Consider the following 17,829-nt stretch of genomic DNA (forward strand, 5'->3'; position numbering starts at 1 on the left):
TGAGGTGTAATTTGATTCCCTACATAGTGCACTGAATAGGGATGAGGTGTAATTTGATTCCCTACATAGTGCACTGAATAGGGAATGAGGTGTAATTTGATTCCCTACATAGTGCACTGAATAGGGAATGAGGTGTAATTTGATTTCCTACATAGTGCACTGAATAGGGAATGAGGTGTAATTTGATTCCCTACATAGTGCACTGAATAGGGAATGAGGTGTAATTTGATTCCCTAGTAAATCATAATTGTTGTATCGGTCAACATGTTTGTTACAGGTCTTGTATGATAGATGGCACTGTTTCACCACAATCACCCTCCGTTCAATAAACCTTTGGTCCATAAAGAAAGTCTAGGGCACATAATTGTTCCAGCATGTGCTCTTTCTCTGAAGTGAACATAGACAACGTGGACACAATAGAACTCTTTACCAAACCAACACACAGGATTCACCACCTCCACCAGACAAACCAACATAAATGTTCCTCTAATGATTTTAACAGTTTGCAAATAAACTGGATTCAGAAAGTGAAGAAAAAGGCAACATGCTCAACCATGAGGAATCATTTACTGGAGTTTCTAGCTCTCCGTCGGTTCCCACTGTTCCCACCGCTCTCTGTCGGTTCCCACCGTTCCCACCGCTTGTTAGCTAGCTGAACTTCCAAGTGTCTTGACTAGTTAGTGGACTAACGGTACCACTGGTGTAGTTAGCAACCTCTTGGCTAAACCTCCATCCGGTTTGTTTGGCAGTGCTGTTTCTTCAGCACGTTACCCCACCATTCAAACACCTTTAACCTCGAGTTACTTGGTTTACACACCACGTCTGCACTTGGTTTCTCATGCTACGGCTCGACTAGCTGGCTATCATCACTCAGGCTAATTATCTAGCATCCCTGTTGGCTCTACTTTAATAATACCGCCACCCTGGTAAATAAAGCTTTCTGGTTCTGCTTCCCTGGCTCCTGGGGTACACTCCATTCTGGATTTACAGCACCTCAACAAGCATCTGAGAGTCTACACATTTCAAATGCCAAAGCATTGCATGCTGTCAGATTGGAACACGTGGTTCACCACAGTAAAGCTTAAGAAGTTTATCCTGCAGGAGATATCTAATGTTTCCCTTCAGGGGCATAGCCTACGAATATCTCACCTTACCATTCGGTCTGCCCCTTGACCCACGGACATTCACCAACTGTGCCGAAGCCCCCCTAGCCCCCCTACAGGAGAGAGGCTTAAGAGTCCTGACGTACATCGATGACTGGTTGATCTGGACATTTTGGCTCAGGCAACGGAGCACACAGCCCAGCTGTTGTCGCACCTGCTTGCTCTAGGCTTCAGGATAAGTTGTGCCAAAGGCTTGCTCTTACCAACCCAGCAGAAAATGATTAGGGGATTGTCTCTGGACTCCGTAGCCTGTCGAGCAGCCCTCACCATAGAGAGAGCCACGGCTTTTCGCCACTTTCTCTGTGTTTTGCCTGGAAACATCAGTCACGTGTCTTCACAGGCAATCAGTGTGTTTTACAAGTGTCCCATAGTGAGGTGTCGAACCGGGTGGACTGAAAGAGAACTTTGGGTTATGGTGTGTAACCCCGGTTCTCTGAAGGAGTTCAGGGAGACATCCCACCAGATCTCTTGTAAGACTCATGTAAGAGGTAGTTCTTAGAATGAGGAAACCAGAGCAGTGCAGGGTGTTATATAGACAAGAGGGGTATACACCCACAAACTCTGATTGGCCTGTTAAAACATTTCCTTTCCTTGTTGATTAACTTTGAAAAAAATCTACCAGTCAAGTTTGGACACCAACTGATTCAAGTTGTTCCTTTTTCTTTTTACTATTCTCTACATTGTAGAATAATAGCGAAGACATCAAAACTATGAAATAACACATATGGAATCATGTAGTAACCGAAACAAGTGTTAAACAAATTAATATATATTTGATATTCTTCAAAGTAGCCATCCTTTGCCTTGATGACAGCTTTGTTACACACGCTTGGCATTCTCTCAACCAGCTTCATGAGGTCATCACCTGGAATGCATTTCAATTAACAGGTGTGCCTTGTGAAAAGTTAATTTGTGGAATACCTTTCCTTCTTAATGCGTTTGAGCCAATCAGTTGTGTTGTGACAAGGTAGGGGTGGTATACAGAAGATAGCTCTATTTGGTAAAAGACCAAGTCCATATTATGGCAAAAACAGCTCAAATAAGCAAAGAGAAACGATAGTCCATCATTACTTTAAGACATGAAGGTCAGTCAATCGGGAACATTTCAAGAACTTTGATAGTTTCTTCAAGTGCAGTCGTAAAAACCATCAAGCGCTATGATGAAACTGGCACTCATGAGGACCGCCACAGGAAAGGAAGACCCTGAATTACCTCTGCTGTTGAGGATAAGTTCATTAGAGTTACCAGCCTCAAATTTCAGCCCAAATAAATGCTTCACAGAGTTCAAGTAACAGACACATTTCCACATCAACTGTTCAGAGGTCGAATTGCTGCAAAGAAACCACAACTTAAGGACACCAATAAGAAGAGACTTGCTTGGGCCAAGAAACGCAAGCGATGGAAATTTGTCCTTTGGTCTGAGTCCAAATTTGAGATTTATTTGTTCCAACCACAATGCTTTCGGAAAGTATTCCGATCCCTTGCCTTTTTTAACGTTACAGACTTATTCTAAAATTGTTTTTCCCCTTCATCAATCAACGTATATACCCCATAATGACAAAGCAAAAAAACTTTTTAAAATATTTTAGCAAATGTAAAAATAAAAATAAATGAAATATCACATTTACATAAATATTCAGACCCTTTACTCAGTACTTTGTTGAAGCACCTTTGGTGTCGATTATAGCCTCAAGTCTTCTTGGGTATTAAGCTACAAGCTTGGCAAACCTGTATTTGGAGAGTTACTCCCATTCTTCTCTTCAGATCCTGTCAAGCTCTGTCAGGTTGAATGGGGAGCGTATCTGCACAGCTATTTTCAGGTCTCTCCAGAGATGTTCGATCAGGTTCAAGTCCAGGCTCTGGCTGGGCCACTCAAGAACATTCAGAGACTTGTCCCGAAGCCACTCCTGCGTCGTCTTGGCTGTGTGCTTAGGGTTGTTGCCCCAGTCTGAAATCCTGCGTGCTCTGGAGAAGATTTCCTCAAGGATCTCTGTGTACTTTGCTCCATTCATCTTTCCCTCAATCCTGACTAGTTTCACAATCCCTGCAGCTGAAAAACATCCCCACATTATGATGCTTCCACCACCATGCTTCACTGTATTTGTATTTTGTATGTATTATGGATCCCCATTATTTCCTGCCAAAGCAGCAGTTGCTCTTCCTGGGGTCCAGAAAATTAAGGCAGTTTATACTATTTTAAAACATTACAATACATTCACATGTTTCACAAAACACTGTGTGCCCTCAGGCCTCTACTCCACCACTACCACATACCTACAGTACTAAATCCATGTGTATGTATAGTGCGTATGTTATTGTGTGTGTGTGTGTGTGTGCCAAGGTTTGTGTTGCTTCACAGTCCCTGCTGTTCCATAAGGTGTTTTTTAATCAGTTTTTTTAAATCTAATTTTAATGCTTGCATGAGTTACTTGATGTGGAATAGAGTTCCATGTAGTCATGGCTCTATGTAGTACTGTGTGCCTCCCATAGTCTGCTCTGGACTTGGGGACTGTGAAGAGACCTCTTGTGGAAAGTCTTGTGGGGTATGTATGGGTGTCTGAGCTGTGTGCCAGTAGTTTAGACAGACAGCTCGGTGCATTCAACACGTCAATACCTCTCATAAATAAAAGTAGTGATTAGGTCAATCTCTTCCACTTTCAGCCAGGAGAGACATGCATATTATTAATATTAGCTCTCTGTGTACATCCAAGGGCCAGCCATTATGCCCTGTTCTGAATCAATTGCAATTTGTCCTTTTTTGTGGCACCTGACCACATGACTGAACAGTAGTCCAGGTGCGACAAAACTAGGGCCTGTAGGACCTGCCTTGTTGATAGTGTTGATAAGAAGGCAGAGCATAGCTTTATTATAGAGAGACAGACTTATCCCCATCTTAGCTACTACTGCATCATGACAGTTTACAATCTAGGGTTACTCCAAGCAGCTTAGTCATACCAACTTGCTCAATTTCCACATTATTTATTACAAGATTTAGTTGAGGTTTAGTGAGTGTTTTGTTCCAAATACAATGATTTTAGTTTTGGAAATATTTAGGGCTAACTTATTCCTCGCCACCCACTCTGAAACTATATGCATTTCTTTGTTGAGTGTTGCAGTCATTTTAGTCGCTGTAAGAGCTGACATGTATAGTGTTGAGTCTGCATACAGACACTCTGGCTTTACTCAAAGTCAGTGGCATGTCGTTAGTAAAAATTGAAAAAGCAAGGGACCTAGACAGCTGCCCTGGGGATTTCCTGATTCTAACTAGATTATGTTTGAGAGGCTTCCATTAACTTCTTATGGTATGGGGGACGCTTGCGTTCCACTTGGCCAAAAGCCAGGGAAAATGCAGCGCGGTAAATTCAAATAAAATGATATAAAAAAAAAATAAAAAAATAAAAAAAATCTAACTTTCATTAAATCACACATGTAAGATACTAAATTAAAGCTACACTCGTTGTGAATCCAGCCAACATGTCAGATTTTAAAAAGGATTTTCGGCGAAAGCACAAGAAGCTATTATCTGATGATAGCACAACAGTAAACAAAGAGGGTAGCATATTTCAACCCTGCAGGCGCTACACAAAACGCAGAAATAAAATATAGAACATGCCTTACCTTTGACGAGCTTCTTCTGTTGGCACTCCAATATGTCCCATAAACATCACAATTGGTCCATTTGTTCGATTAATTCCGTCCATATATATCCAAAATGTCAATTTATTTGATGCGTTTGATCCAGAAAAAAACAGCTTCCATATTGCGCAACGTCACTACAAAATATTTCAAAAGTTGCCTGTAAACTTTGCCAAAACATTTCAAACTACTTTTGTAATACAACTTTAGGTATTTTTCAACCGTTAATAACGTTGAAGACAGGTCTATCTGTGTTCAATACAGGAAGACAACAAACCAAGCTACTTTTCAAGTCTTGCGCAACTCTCAACAGTGTTACGCAGTTCCTAGATGGCCTTACTTCTTCATTGCACAAATGAATAACCTCAACCAAATTCCAAAGACTGGTGACATCCAGTGGAACCGGTAGGAACTGAAAACAAGTTCCTAAGAAATATTGTTTCCCAATGAGACCTCAGTGAACAGAATAATTCTGAACGGTTTTGCCTGCTACATAAGTTATGTTATACTCACAGACATGATTCAAACAAACTTCAAAGTGTTTCCTATCCAAATCTACTAATAATATGCGTATCTTATATTCTTGGCATGAGTAGCAGGAAGTTGAAATTGGGCACGCTATTTAACCAAAAGTGAAAATGCTGCCCCTTATACCTTAAGAAGTTAGAAGTTGAAGAACACCTTCTATGTTCTGTTAGACATGTAACTCTTTATCAGCATTATAGCAGGGGGTGTAAAGCCATAACACATATGTTTTTCCAGCAGCAGACTATGATCAATAATGCCAAAAGCTGTACGGAAGTCAAACAAGACAGACCCCACAATCATTTTGTCATCAATTTCTCTCAGCCAATCATCAGTAATTTGTGAAAGTGCTGTGCTTGTTGAGTGTCCTTCCCTATAAGCATGCTGAAATTTTGTTGTCTATTTGTTTACTGTAAAATATCATTGTATCTGGTCAAACACTATTTTTTCCAGAGTTTTACTAAGGGTTGGTAACAGGCTGATTGGTCGGCTATTTGAGCCAGTAAAGGTGGCTTTACTCTTCTTGGGTAGTGGAATGACTTTAGCTTCCCTCCAGGCCTGAGGGCACACACTCTCTAGTAGGCTTAAATAATTAAACATTATCAAGCATTTCACACATATTATCCAGATACTGACTGTTAGCACTTGGTGGTCTATAGCAGCTTCCCACAAAAATGGTCTTTAGGTGAGGCAGATGTTTCTCACCATAGAGCTGCCTATGATGACAGCTGGTGATGTTGAATGGGCCGGTCTCTCAGGCAGCCTCACGGTCTGGTGAGGGTGGGAGCTCCGAGGATCTGAACCGAGGTAGAAGCCACCGGAGAGGGAGACAGAGCTGAGGACGAAGACACAGGTACCTCCGGATCCAATCTTCATTGGGAAGCCACCAAGGAAGAAGGCACCGGAACCTCTGGATCCAGGGAGGCAAAGCTGTTTCTGGTCTGTGCCAGTTCCGGGCTCAACATCTCCATGGAGACCCCATTGCCAGGGGACGCCTTCTCCGACATCCGCTGCGAGTGACGTATCTCCATGGCTGGTCGAGATCAGCTCCATTCTCCAGGAAAGGGGGAAACCCCTTCGGGGATGGAACCCTGCCGAGGACCGGCCAGTCGGCTGTGGAGAGCCAACACGGCGCCTAAACTTCCTCCAGACCAGAGCAGCGTCTGGCTACTGGGGAGGAAGAAAAAAAAAAGTTGGCGGGCGTCGGTTCTCCAGTAGCTTGTGAAGGTTTGCTACCTACTTGCTAAGACTAGCCACTTCACTCCTGTAGTCCTCCATAAGCAAGCAGTTGCAACATTGAAAATCAGCACGGTCCACATTGTCCTGGAAAAAAGCAAAGTAAACGTACCTCCTGCAACGTTGGAAATGTTCAATAGCGGCCTCATTTTGAGATCGCCGAGCCAGCTAGACTAGCTGGGCTTTCGCGTCTCTCCCCCTATACGGAATCTGGCAGGATCCTGGGACAGATAGCAGTTCTCACAGCAGTATGACCTGGTCAAAGATCAACACAGTTTTGAGTTTTGTCCCAATTCACCTTCATAACATAGCCTGGTGGAACCAGCCTGATGGCTGCGTTTACCATTCTATTTCACAACACGTCATGATATCTGAACGAAAGTGAAAGCAGCAATCAGGTTGGTTCCATCATGCTAATCATAACCACCATTGAGAAGGTGTGTGTGTGTATGTATGTATGTATGTGTGTGTAACCGACCAGTATATTTGATGAGAGTCAAACTGATCTATGATGCTAGGCCCATCCCTAACCTAACCTTACCTCTAGCCAGCACATGGAGACTTGCAAGATGGTGTGATGGAGTCCAGACCAGCAGACCAGGATCAGGTATCAGTCAATATGGAGAGTGAGAAACCCTTGGTATTCTGAACAATGATCAGACAATATGAGGAGGGAGAAACCCTGTGTATTCTGGACCATGATCAGTCAATATGAGGAGGGAGAAACCCTGTGTTTTCTGAACCAGGATCAGTCAATATGGGGAGGGAGAAACCCTGTGTATTCTGGACCAGGATCAGTCAATATGAGGGAGAAACCCTGTGTATTCTGGACCAGGATCAGGTATCAGTCAATATGGAGAGTGAGAAACCCTGTGTATTCTGGACCAGGATCAGTCAATATGAGGAGGGAGAAACCCTGTGTATTCTGGACCAGGATCAGTCAATATGAGGAGGGAGAAACCCTGTGTATTCTGGACCAGGATCAGTCAATATGAGGAGGGAGAAACCCTGTGTATTCTGGACCAGGATCAGTCAATATGAGGAGGGAGAAACCCTGTGTATTCTGGACCAGGATCAATCAATATGAGGGAGAACCCCCGTGTATTCTGAACCAGGATCAGTCAATATGTGGAGGGAGAACCCTGTGTATTCTGGACCAGGATCAGTCAATATGAGGAGGGAGAAACCCTGTGTATTCTGGACCAGGATCAGTCAATATGAGGAGGGAGAAACCCTGTGTATTCTGGACCAGGATCAATCAATATGAGGGAGAACCCCCGTGTATTCTGAACCACGGTCAATATGAGTGAGAAACCCTCTGTATTCTGGACCAGGATCAGTCAATATGGGGAGGTAGAAACCCTGTGTATTCTGAACCACGGTCAATATGAGGGAGAAACCCTGTGTATTCTGGACCAGGATCAGCCAATATGAGGATGGAGAAACCCTGTGTATTCTGGACCAGGATCAATCAATATGAGGGAGAAACCCTGTGTATTCTGGACCAGGATCAGTAAATATGAGGAGGGAGAAACCCTGTGTATTCTGGACCAGGATCAATCAATATGAGGGAGAACCCCCATGTATTCTGAACCAGGATCAGTCAATATGTGGAGGGAGAACCCTGTGTATTCTGAACCAGGATCAGTCAATATTAGGAGGGAGAATCCCTGTGTATTCTGAACCAGGATCAGGTATCAGTCAATATGGAGAGTGAGAAACACTGTGTATTCTGGACCAGGATCAGTCAATATGAGGAGGGAGAAACCCTGTGTATTCTGAACCAGGATCAGTCAATATGGGGAGGGAGAAACACTGTGCTTTCTGAACCAGGATCAGTCAATATGGGGAGGGAGAAACCCTGTGTATTCTGGACCAGGATCAGTCAATATGGGGAGGGAGAAACCCTGTGTATTCTGGACCAAGATCAGGTATCAGTCAATATGGAGAGTGAGAAACCCTGTGTATTCTGGACCAGGATCAGTCAATATGAGGAGGGAGAAACCCTGTGTATTCTGGACCAGGATCAGTCAATATGAGGAGGGAGAAACCCTGTGTATTCTGGACCAGGATCAGTCAATATGAGGAGGGAGAAACCCTGTGTATTCTGGACCAGGATCAGTCAATATGAGGAGGGAGAAACCCTGTGTATTCTGGACCAGGATCAATCAATATGAGGGAGAACCCCCGTGTATTCTGAACCAGGATCAGTCAATATGTGGAGGGAGAACCCTGTGTATTCTGGACCAGGATCAGTCAATATGAGGAGGGAGAAACCCTGTGTATTCTGGACCAGGATCAGTCAATATGAGGAGGGAGAAACCCTGTGTATTCTGGACCAGGATCAATCAATATGAGGGAGAACCCCCGTGTATTCTGAACCACGGTCAATATGAGTGAGAAACCCTCTGTATTCTGGACCAGGATCAGTCAATATGGGGAGGTAGAAACCCTGTGTATTCTGAACCACGGTCAATATGAGGGAGAAACCCTGTGTATTCTGGACCAGGATCAGCCAATATGAGGATGGAGAAACCCTGTGTATTCTGGACCAGGATCAATCAATATGAGGGAGAAACCCTGTGTATTCTGGACCAGGATCAGTAAATATGAGGAGGGAGAAACCCTGTGTATTCTGGACCAGGATCAATCAATATGAGGGAGAACCCCCATGTATTCTGAACCAGGATCAGTCAATATGTGGAGGGAGAACCCTGTGTATTCTGAACCAGGATCAGTCAATATTAGGAGGGAGAATCCCTGTGTATTCTGAACCAGGATCAGGTATCAGTCAATATGGAGAGTGAGAAACACTGTGTATTCTGGACCAGGATCAGTCAATATGAGGAGGGAGAAACCCTGTGTATTCTGAACCAGGATCAGTCAATATGGGGAGGGAGAAACACTGTGCTTTCTGAACCAGGATCAGTCAATATGGGGAGGGAGAAACCCTGTGTATTCTGGACCAGGATCAGTCAATATGGGGAGGGAGAAACCCTGTGTATTCTGGACCAAGATCAGGTATCAGTCAATATGGAGAGTGAGAAACCCTGTGTATTCTGGACCAGGATCAGTCAATATGAGGAGGGAGAAACCCTGTGTATTCTGGACCAGGATCAGTCAATATGAGGAGGGAGAAACCCTGTGTATTCTGGACCAGGATCAGTCAATATGAGGAGGGAGAAACCCTGTGTATTCTGGACCAGGATCAGTCAATATGAGGAGGGAGAAACCCTGTGTATTCTGGACCAGGATCAATCAATATGAGGGAGAACCCCCGTGTATTCTGAACCAGGATCAGTCAATATGTGGAGGGAGAACCCTGTGTATTCTGGACCAGGATCAGTCAATATGAGGAGGGAGAAACCCTGTGTATTCTGGACCAGGATCAGTCAATATGAGGAGGGAGAAACCCTGTGTATTCTGGACCAGGATCAATCAATATGAGGGAGAACCCCCGTGTATTCTGAACCACGGTCAATATGAGTGAGAAACCCTCTGTATTCTGGACCAGGATCAGTCAATATGGGGAGGTAGAAACCCTGTGTATTCTGAACCACGGTCAATATGAGGGAGAAACCCTGTGTATTCTGGACCAGGATCAGCCAATATGAGGATGGAGAAACCCTGTGTATTCTGGACCAGGATCAATCAATATGAGGGAGAAACCCTGTGTATTCTGGACCAGGATCAGTAAATATGAGGAGGGAGAAACCCTGTGTATTCTGGACCAGGATCAATCAATATGAGGGAGAACCCCCATGTATTCTGAACCAGGATCAGTCAATATGTGGAGGGAGAACCCTGTGTATTCTGAACCAGGATCAGTCAATATTAGGAGGGAGAATCCCTGTGTATTCTGAACCAGGATCAGGTATCAGTCAATATGGAGAGTGAGAAACACTGTGTATTCTGGACCAGGATCAGTCAATATGAGGAGGGAGAAACCCTGTGTATTCTGAACCAGGATCAGTCAATATGGGGAGGGAGAAACACTGTGCTTTCTGAACCAGGATCAGTCAATATGGGGAGGGAGAAACCCTGTGTATTCTGGACCAGGATCAGTCAATATGGGGAGGGAGAAACCCTGTGTATTCTGGACCAAGATCAGTCAATATGGGGAGGGATAAACTCTGTGTATTCTGGACCAAGATCAGTCAATATGGGGAGGGAGAAACCCTGTGTATTCTGGACCAGGATCAGTCAATATGGTGAGGGAGAAACCCTGTGTTTTCTCAACCAGGATCAGTCAATATGGGGAGGGAGAAACCCTGTGTATTCTGGACCAGGATCAGGTATCAGTCAATATGAGGAGGGAGAAACCCTGTGTATTCTGAACCAGGATCAGTCAATATGAGGAGGGAGAAACCCTGTGTATTCTGGACCAGGATCAGTCAATATGGAGAGTGAGAAACCCTGTGTTTTCTGGACCAGGATCAGTCAATATGGAGAGTGAGAAACCCTGTGTATTCTGAACCAGGATCAGTCAATATGAGGGAGAAACCCTGTGTATTCTGAACCAGGATCAGTCAATATGAGGGAGAAACCCTGTGTATTCTGAACCAGAATCAGGTGTCAGTATATGAGGAGGGAGAAACATGTTACTATGGTAACCCCATTACCAGCAGACCGGAAGCAGTATCCGTATCGGCTGGGAATGACAATGAAAGGTGCACATTGTTACATAACCAGAACACTTCTATGGTTTTATATAAAGGATTGTTTATTCTACATGGAGCTGTTACTACAATTGAACGTTATCAAAACACTTAGTTTAGAATATGTACATAAATTCAACAATTGCATTCTTCTCATATTACTCTGTAGACTACTGACCTAGTCAAAGCTTCCTCTGGCATCTCACCATACATCTGCCTGTAGTTATTGAACTGAATCTACAGGAGGTTTGTTCGTTGTGAATGAGTGGGGAGGAAACAGCTGCAGGCAAGGTTCTGACAGATGGGTGTGTCTTGGTGGTGGCAAGGACGTCAAACCACACCCAACTCACGTTTACTAAATACCTGTTAGTAAAGGTGTCAGCTAGAGATGACGTGCAGGAACATGCAGGGATTTGTAGTTTTTCACGATCTCTACTTTGATGCTAATTAGTGTTTTCAAATCTGAGAGTAAATAGAGCCAAATATAAATCGATAAAAGTCATCTTGTCCAAGAGAGATTTAGGGGTTAATAAAATGTCACGCCAGGGTAAGCCTACATGAAACACAAACCTTATTTTAAGTGTTTCTAACAATCCCCAATGGGAAGAATGAATGGTGGAAAATAGACTGGAACCATTTCCCTGTTTCACCGCTAGGTTGTATGGGTATTATCACACCTCCAATGTGGGGCTCTATACACAGCATATACAGTTGAATCATAAGTTTACATACACTCAGGTTGGAGTCAATAAAACATTTTTTTCAACCACGCCACAAATTTCTTCTTAACGAACTATAGTTTTGGTAAGTCGGTTAGGACATCTACTTTGTGCATGACACGTAATTTGTCCTATTGTTTCCAAACAGATTATTTAACTTATAATTCACTGTATCACAATTCCAGTGGATCAGAAGTTTACATACACTAAGTTGACTGTGCCTTTAAACAGCTTGGAAAATTCCAGAAAATGATGTCATGGCTTTAAAAGCTTCTGATAGGCATCAGAGTGTGGAGTGTCCACCACAAAGCCCTGATCTGGAGTGGAGTGTCCATCACAAAGCCCTGACCTGGAGTGGAGTGTCCATCACAAAGCCCTGACCTCAATCCTATAGAACATTTGTGGGCAGAGCTGAAAAAGTGTGTACAAGCAAGGAGGCCTTGCAAACCTGACTCGGTTATACCAGCTCTGTCAGGAGGAATTCACCCAATTTATTGTGGGAAGCTTGTGGAAGGCTACCCAAAACGTTTGACCCAAGTTAAACAATTTAAAGGCAATGCTACCAAATACTAATTGAGTGTATGTAAACTTCTGACCCACATTCTCTCTACTATTATTCTGACATTTCATGTTCTTAAAATAAAGTGATTTTTACTAGGATTAAATGTCAGGAATTGTGAAAAACTAAGTTTAGATGTATTTGGCTAAGGTGTATGTAAACTTAGTTTTAGTAACGTACTGAGCTGATGGAGGAATTTAGTAACGTACTGGAGGATGAAAGACGACACCTGGGCTGTTTTACGCGACAGATTTAAATGATTGACATGAACGAGGAGAGGGACACAAATCAGATGAAGGCTGCTGGGAAAAACTTCAAAGCCAAAAATAATGCAGCAGATGAGAGGCGGAAGATATTTCAGACCAGAGTCTCTCTCTCAGGACATATGTGATGATACCGAACAGTTAACCCTATGACGACAACAGACAACTAGTCCCACCAATACTTAGTAAGCATAAACAACTGGTTAACATCAATGACTACAATGCATGTCAAAACTACCCAGTGGTGTAAAGTACTTAAGTTAAAATACATTAAAGCACTACTTTAGTCAGTTTTTTGGGTATCTGTACTTTACTCTTTATATATTGGACAACTTTTATTTTTACTTCACTACATTCCTAAAGAAAAGACTTAAACAAGGTTTTACTCCATATAATGTTCTTGAATACTTAGCAGGAACCTGGTCCAATTCGGGCACTTATCGAGAGAACATCCCCTGGTCATCCCCACTGGCTCTGATCTGGAGGACTCACTAAACAGAGAACATCCCCTGGTCATCCCTACTGCCTCTGATCTGGAGGACTCACTAAACAGAGAACATCCCTGATTATCCCTACTGCCTCTGATCTGGAGGACTCACTAAACAGAGGACATCCCCTGGTCATCCCTACTGCCTCTGATCTGGAGGACTCACTAAACAGAGAACATCCCTGGTCATCCCTACTGGCTCTGATCTGGAGGACTCACTAAACAGAGAACATCCCTGGTCATCCCCACTGCATCTGATCTGGCAGACTCACTAAACAGAGAACATCCCCTGGTCATCCCTACTGCATCTGATCTGGAGGACTCACTAAACAGAGAACATCCCCTGGTCATCCCTACTGCCTCTGATCTGGAGGACTCACTAAACAGAGAACATCCCTGGTCATCCCTACTGCCTCTGATCTGGAGGACTCACTAAACAGAGAACATCCCTGGTCATCCCTACTGCATCTGATCTGGAGGACTCACTAAACAGAGAACATCCCCTGGTCATCCCCACTGCATCTGATCTGGAGGACTCACTAAACAGAGAACATCCCCTGGTCATCCCTACTGCATCTGATCTGGAGGACTCACTAAACAGAGAACATCCCTGGTCATCCCCACTGCATCTGATCTGGAGGACTCACTAAACAGAGAACATCCCTGGTCATCCCCACTGCATCTGATCTGGAGGACTCACTAAACAGAGAACATCCCCTGGTCATCCCCACTGCATCTGATCTGGAGGACTCACTAAACAGAGAACATCCCTGGTCATCCCTACTGCATCTGATCTGGCAGACTCACTAAACAGAGAACATCCCTGGTCATCCCCACTGCATCTGATCTGGTGGACTCACTAAACAGAGAACATCCCTGGTCATCCCTACTGGCTCTGATCTGGAGGACTCACTAAACAGAGAACATCCCTGGTCATCCCTACTGCCTCTGATCTGGAGGACTCACTAAACAGAGAACATCCCTGGTCATCCCTACTGCCTCTGATCTGGAGGACTCACTAAACAGAGAACATCCCCTGGTCATCACTACTGCCTCTGATCTGGAGAACTCACTAAACAGAGAACATCCCTGGTCATCCCCACTGCATCTGATCTGGCAGACTCACTAAACACAAATGTTTCATTTGTAAATTATGTCTGAGTGTTGGAGTGTGACACTGGCAAACTGTCAATGTAATAAAACCGTGCCATCTGGATTTCTTAATGTAAGGAATATTAAATAATTCATACTTTTACTTTTGATACTTAAGAACATTTAAACCCAAATACTTTGACTTTTTACTTTACTTTTTACTGGCTGACTTTTACTCAAGTTATTTTCTATTAAGATATCATTACTTTTACAACAGTATGAAATTACTTTTTCCACCACTGAAACTAACGCTACTAGTAATTTACTGTTCTCAGTCCCGTTACAGCATGTTGCATAACGTCATCACTCTACCAAGGTGTATCATAAGCTCTAATTCAATTACAAAATGGGAAGATAAGTTCTAATAATGAGTTGATTCTCTTTAGTTGAGCTGACACCCTGTTGTCGTGGAGAAACAGCAATGCCTGGATCTTGAACTAGCCGGGCCAATCAAACGCCCCCCAGAACCCGAGACGAAAACAGCTCATATTGATGTTTTGGCGCTGGAGGGAGAGAAAAATATTCCTCAGACTGAGATTCTGAGTTTACAAAAAAAGAGCTACTGCGAATTCAGAAACAGAAACGCCTTCAGGGAAACAAATGTGGAAAGAATGCTAATCTTGTTATTTATTAAAACAATGCTTTCCCAAGCAATGTGGTGCCCCCGCTCATGTTCTGGTGCTTCCAGTTCCCCCCTTTATGATAGAGAATAACAATGACTTAATAATACATTTTAATACAGATAGTCTTATTAAAAATTGCACGTCAGTCAAAATATAATATTGCTTTTTACATGTTACACTACACACACACACACACACGTTAGGCTGCAAAAATTGTTCTCAATCAAGGTTCTCCTCACCGCATTCACATCAACAGCATGTTGCACCTGGCCATCTTCTCCATTCTCCTCATCCTCCTCAGGTAGCTTGTCTCCTTGTCTCTTGCTAAAGTTATACAGAACTTCCACTGCAATTGTGATTGTCAGTGTAGTGTCCATCTTCATGCAGAGCACCACCTGTAGGGGAGGGAATCTTTTCTTCCATACTACAAAAACTCTCTCTATGAGATCTCTTGTCAGGATATGAGAGGTGGTGTGTTCTCTCTCTATGAGATCTCTTGTCAGGATATGAGAGGTGGTGTGTTCTCTCTCTATGAGATCTCTTGTCAGGATATGAGAGGTGGTGTGTTCTCTCTATGAGATCTCTTGTCAGGATATGATAGGTGGTGTGTTCTCTCTCTATGAGATCTCTTGTCAGGATATGAGAGGTGGTGTGTTCTCTCTCTATGAGATCTCTTGTCAGGATATGAGAGGTGGTGTGTTCTCTCTCTATGAGATCTCTTGTCAGGATATGAGAGGTGATGTGTTCTCTCTCTATGAGATCTCTTGTCAGGATATGAGAGGTGGTGTGTTCTCTCTCTATGAGATCTCTTGTCAGGATATGAGCGGTGGTGTGTTCTCTCTCTCTGAGATCTCTTGTCAGGATATGAGGTGGTGGATTGTCTCTCTTCAGGTGTCTGGGGGTTTAAAAGGGGAGTCATAAGGTTCCCATGACAATAATATCCATTGTTACGTAGTAGGGGGCCTTCATATGCTCCCCTTTCCAGCATTGCACACAGACGACTATTGTCAAAGTATCTGCTGTCATGGGTGGATCCTGGCCATCTAGCTAGGATGTTGGTGAGCTGACCTTTGACATCACAGACAGCCTGCAGGTTGACGGAGCAGTAGGATGTTGGTGAGCTGACCTTTGACATCACAGACAGCCTGCACGTTGATGGAGCAGTAATCTTTCTGATTACAGAATAGTTCTCCATTCCCACCACCAGGGTTCGGAATAGGAATGTGTGTCCAGTCTATTGCCCATAGTACACATGGGAATCTAGCTTTCCTGTAAAAATCCAGCTGCTGTTTCCTCTGTCGGACTGAACCTGATGTACTCATTCTTCAGGCCGGCAAAAGCACTGGACACTCTGGCTACAATCCTGTAGACGGTTGACTTGTGGAATCCAGAAAGGTCCACATCCATCCACCATCTGGAAACATCCAGTTACATAGAACCGTAGAGTCATCAGGAGCTGAAGTAGTAGGGGTACATCCTCGTTACAGTCGTTCCCACGCTTGGTCCAACCTTTCTTTCCAGTTGCATTACAGATTCCTTGGAGAAGCGGCATCTCCTTGAAAACTCATCATTATCATAAAAAAACTCAACAGGATACAACCTGTCTCGTAATGTTCTCTGAGGAACTCTGTCGTTCTGGTCTCTCCACAGTCGATATCCTGTCATTTTATCAGTTCAACCACATCAAGTGGCAGTTCAGAATTCATCTCCAATCTAAGTTTATATTCAAGCTTAAAATGACTCTAGGTTTAAAGTGAAAACTAAAACTTATGATTAGAGGAAGGATTCATTTTAACTAGGATTAATTTAAAAATAGATTTAAAGTTTGGTGCAACAAGATGAAGATGAAACTGGGTTAAATTAAGGCTTAAGAGTTCCTCCATGTTGGTGCAACCTACCCTGTATATTAGGTTTTCCTAGATTTAGGCAGATCCCTGTATTTGGCATGACAATGAGTGAAAGGTAGTTGCATGACAGCACCAACAAACTGGACCTCTGGTCAGCTGTATTAGAGGTGATATCACTCAGGTCAGCTGTATTAGAGGTGATATCACTCAGGTCAGCTTTATTAGAGGTGATATCACTCAGGTCAGCTTTATTAGAGGTGATACTCAGGTCAGCTGTATTAGAGGTGATATCACTCAGGTCAGCTGTATTAGAGGTGATATCACTCAGGTAAGCTGTATTAGAGGTGATATCACTCAGGTCAGCTGTATTAGAGGTGATATCACTCAGGTCAGCTGTATTAGAGGTGATATCACTCAGGTCAGCTGTATTAGAGGTGATATCACTCAGGTCAGCTGTATTAGAGGTGATATCACTCAGGTCAGCTGTATTAGAGGTGATATCACTCAGGTTAGCTGTATTAGAGGTGCCCATCAATTGCATTAATGCCATCAATACACCTCCTGTAAGCAATTCAGGCCATCTATAGACCATAACTGTAGATAGATTGAGAGACACTCCCTTGCCTATGGTCATTGTCCAGGACAGAGTGTGTTAACCTGAATGTCTGACATTAAAACATCAGGAATGTACATGCTTTATGATCAGTCGTGTTTGACAACGACAGACTTTGGGGTGGAATCTGGCCAAAGCGAGAGTTGGGTAAAACAGGTCACCAAGCTTTCAGTTAATGGATCCAACATACTTGGCAACAGAAAGTTAAAATTATGAACAGGTCTATGTCCCCAATGGAACCCTATTCCCTTTGTAGTGCACTACTTTAGACCAGGACCAATTTGGGACACAGGCCAGGTCTTGGCAGACTAACGACTTGGTTGGCCCCCTTTGGTCTGGCTCAACAAC

This window comes from Oncorhynchus clarkii, chromosome 5 (genome assembly GCF_045791955.1).
Source record: "Oncorhynchus clarkii lewisi isolate Uvic-CL-2024 chromosome 5, UVic_Ocla_1.0, whole genome shotgun sequence".
NCBI classification, from domain to species: Eukaryota; Metazoa; Chordata; class Actinopteri; order Salmoniformes; family Salmonidae; genus Oncorhynchus; species Oncorhynchus clarkii.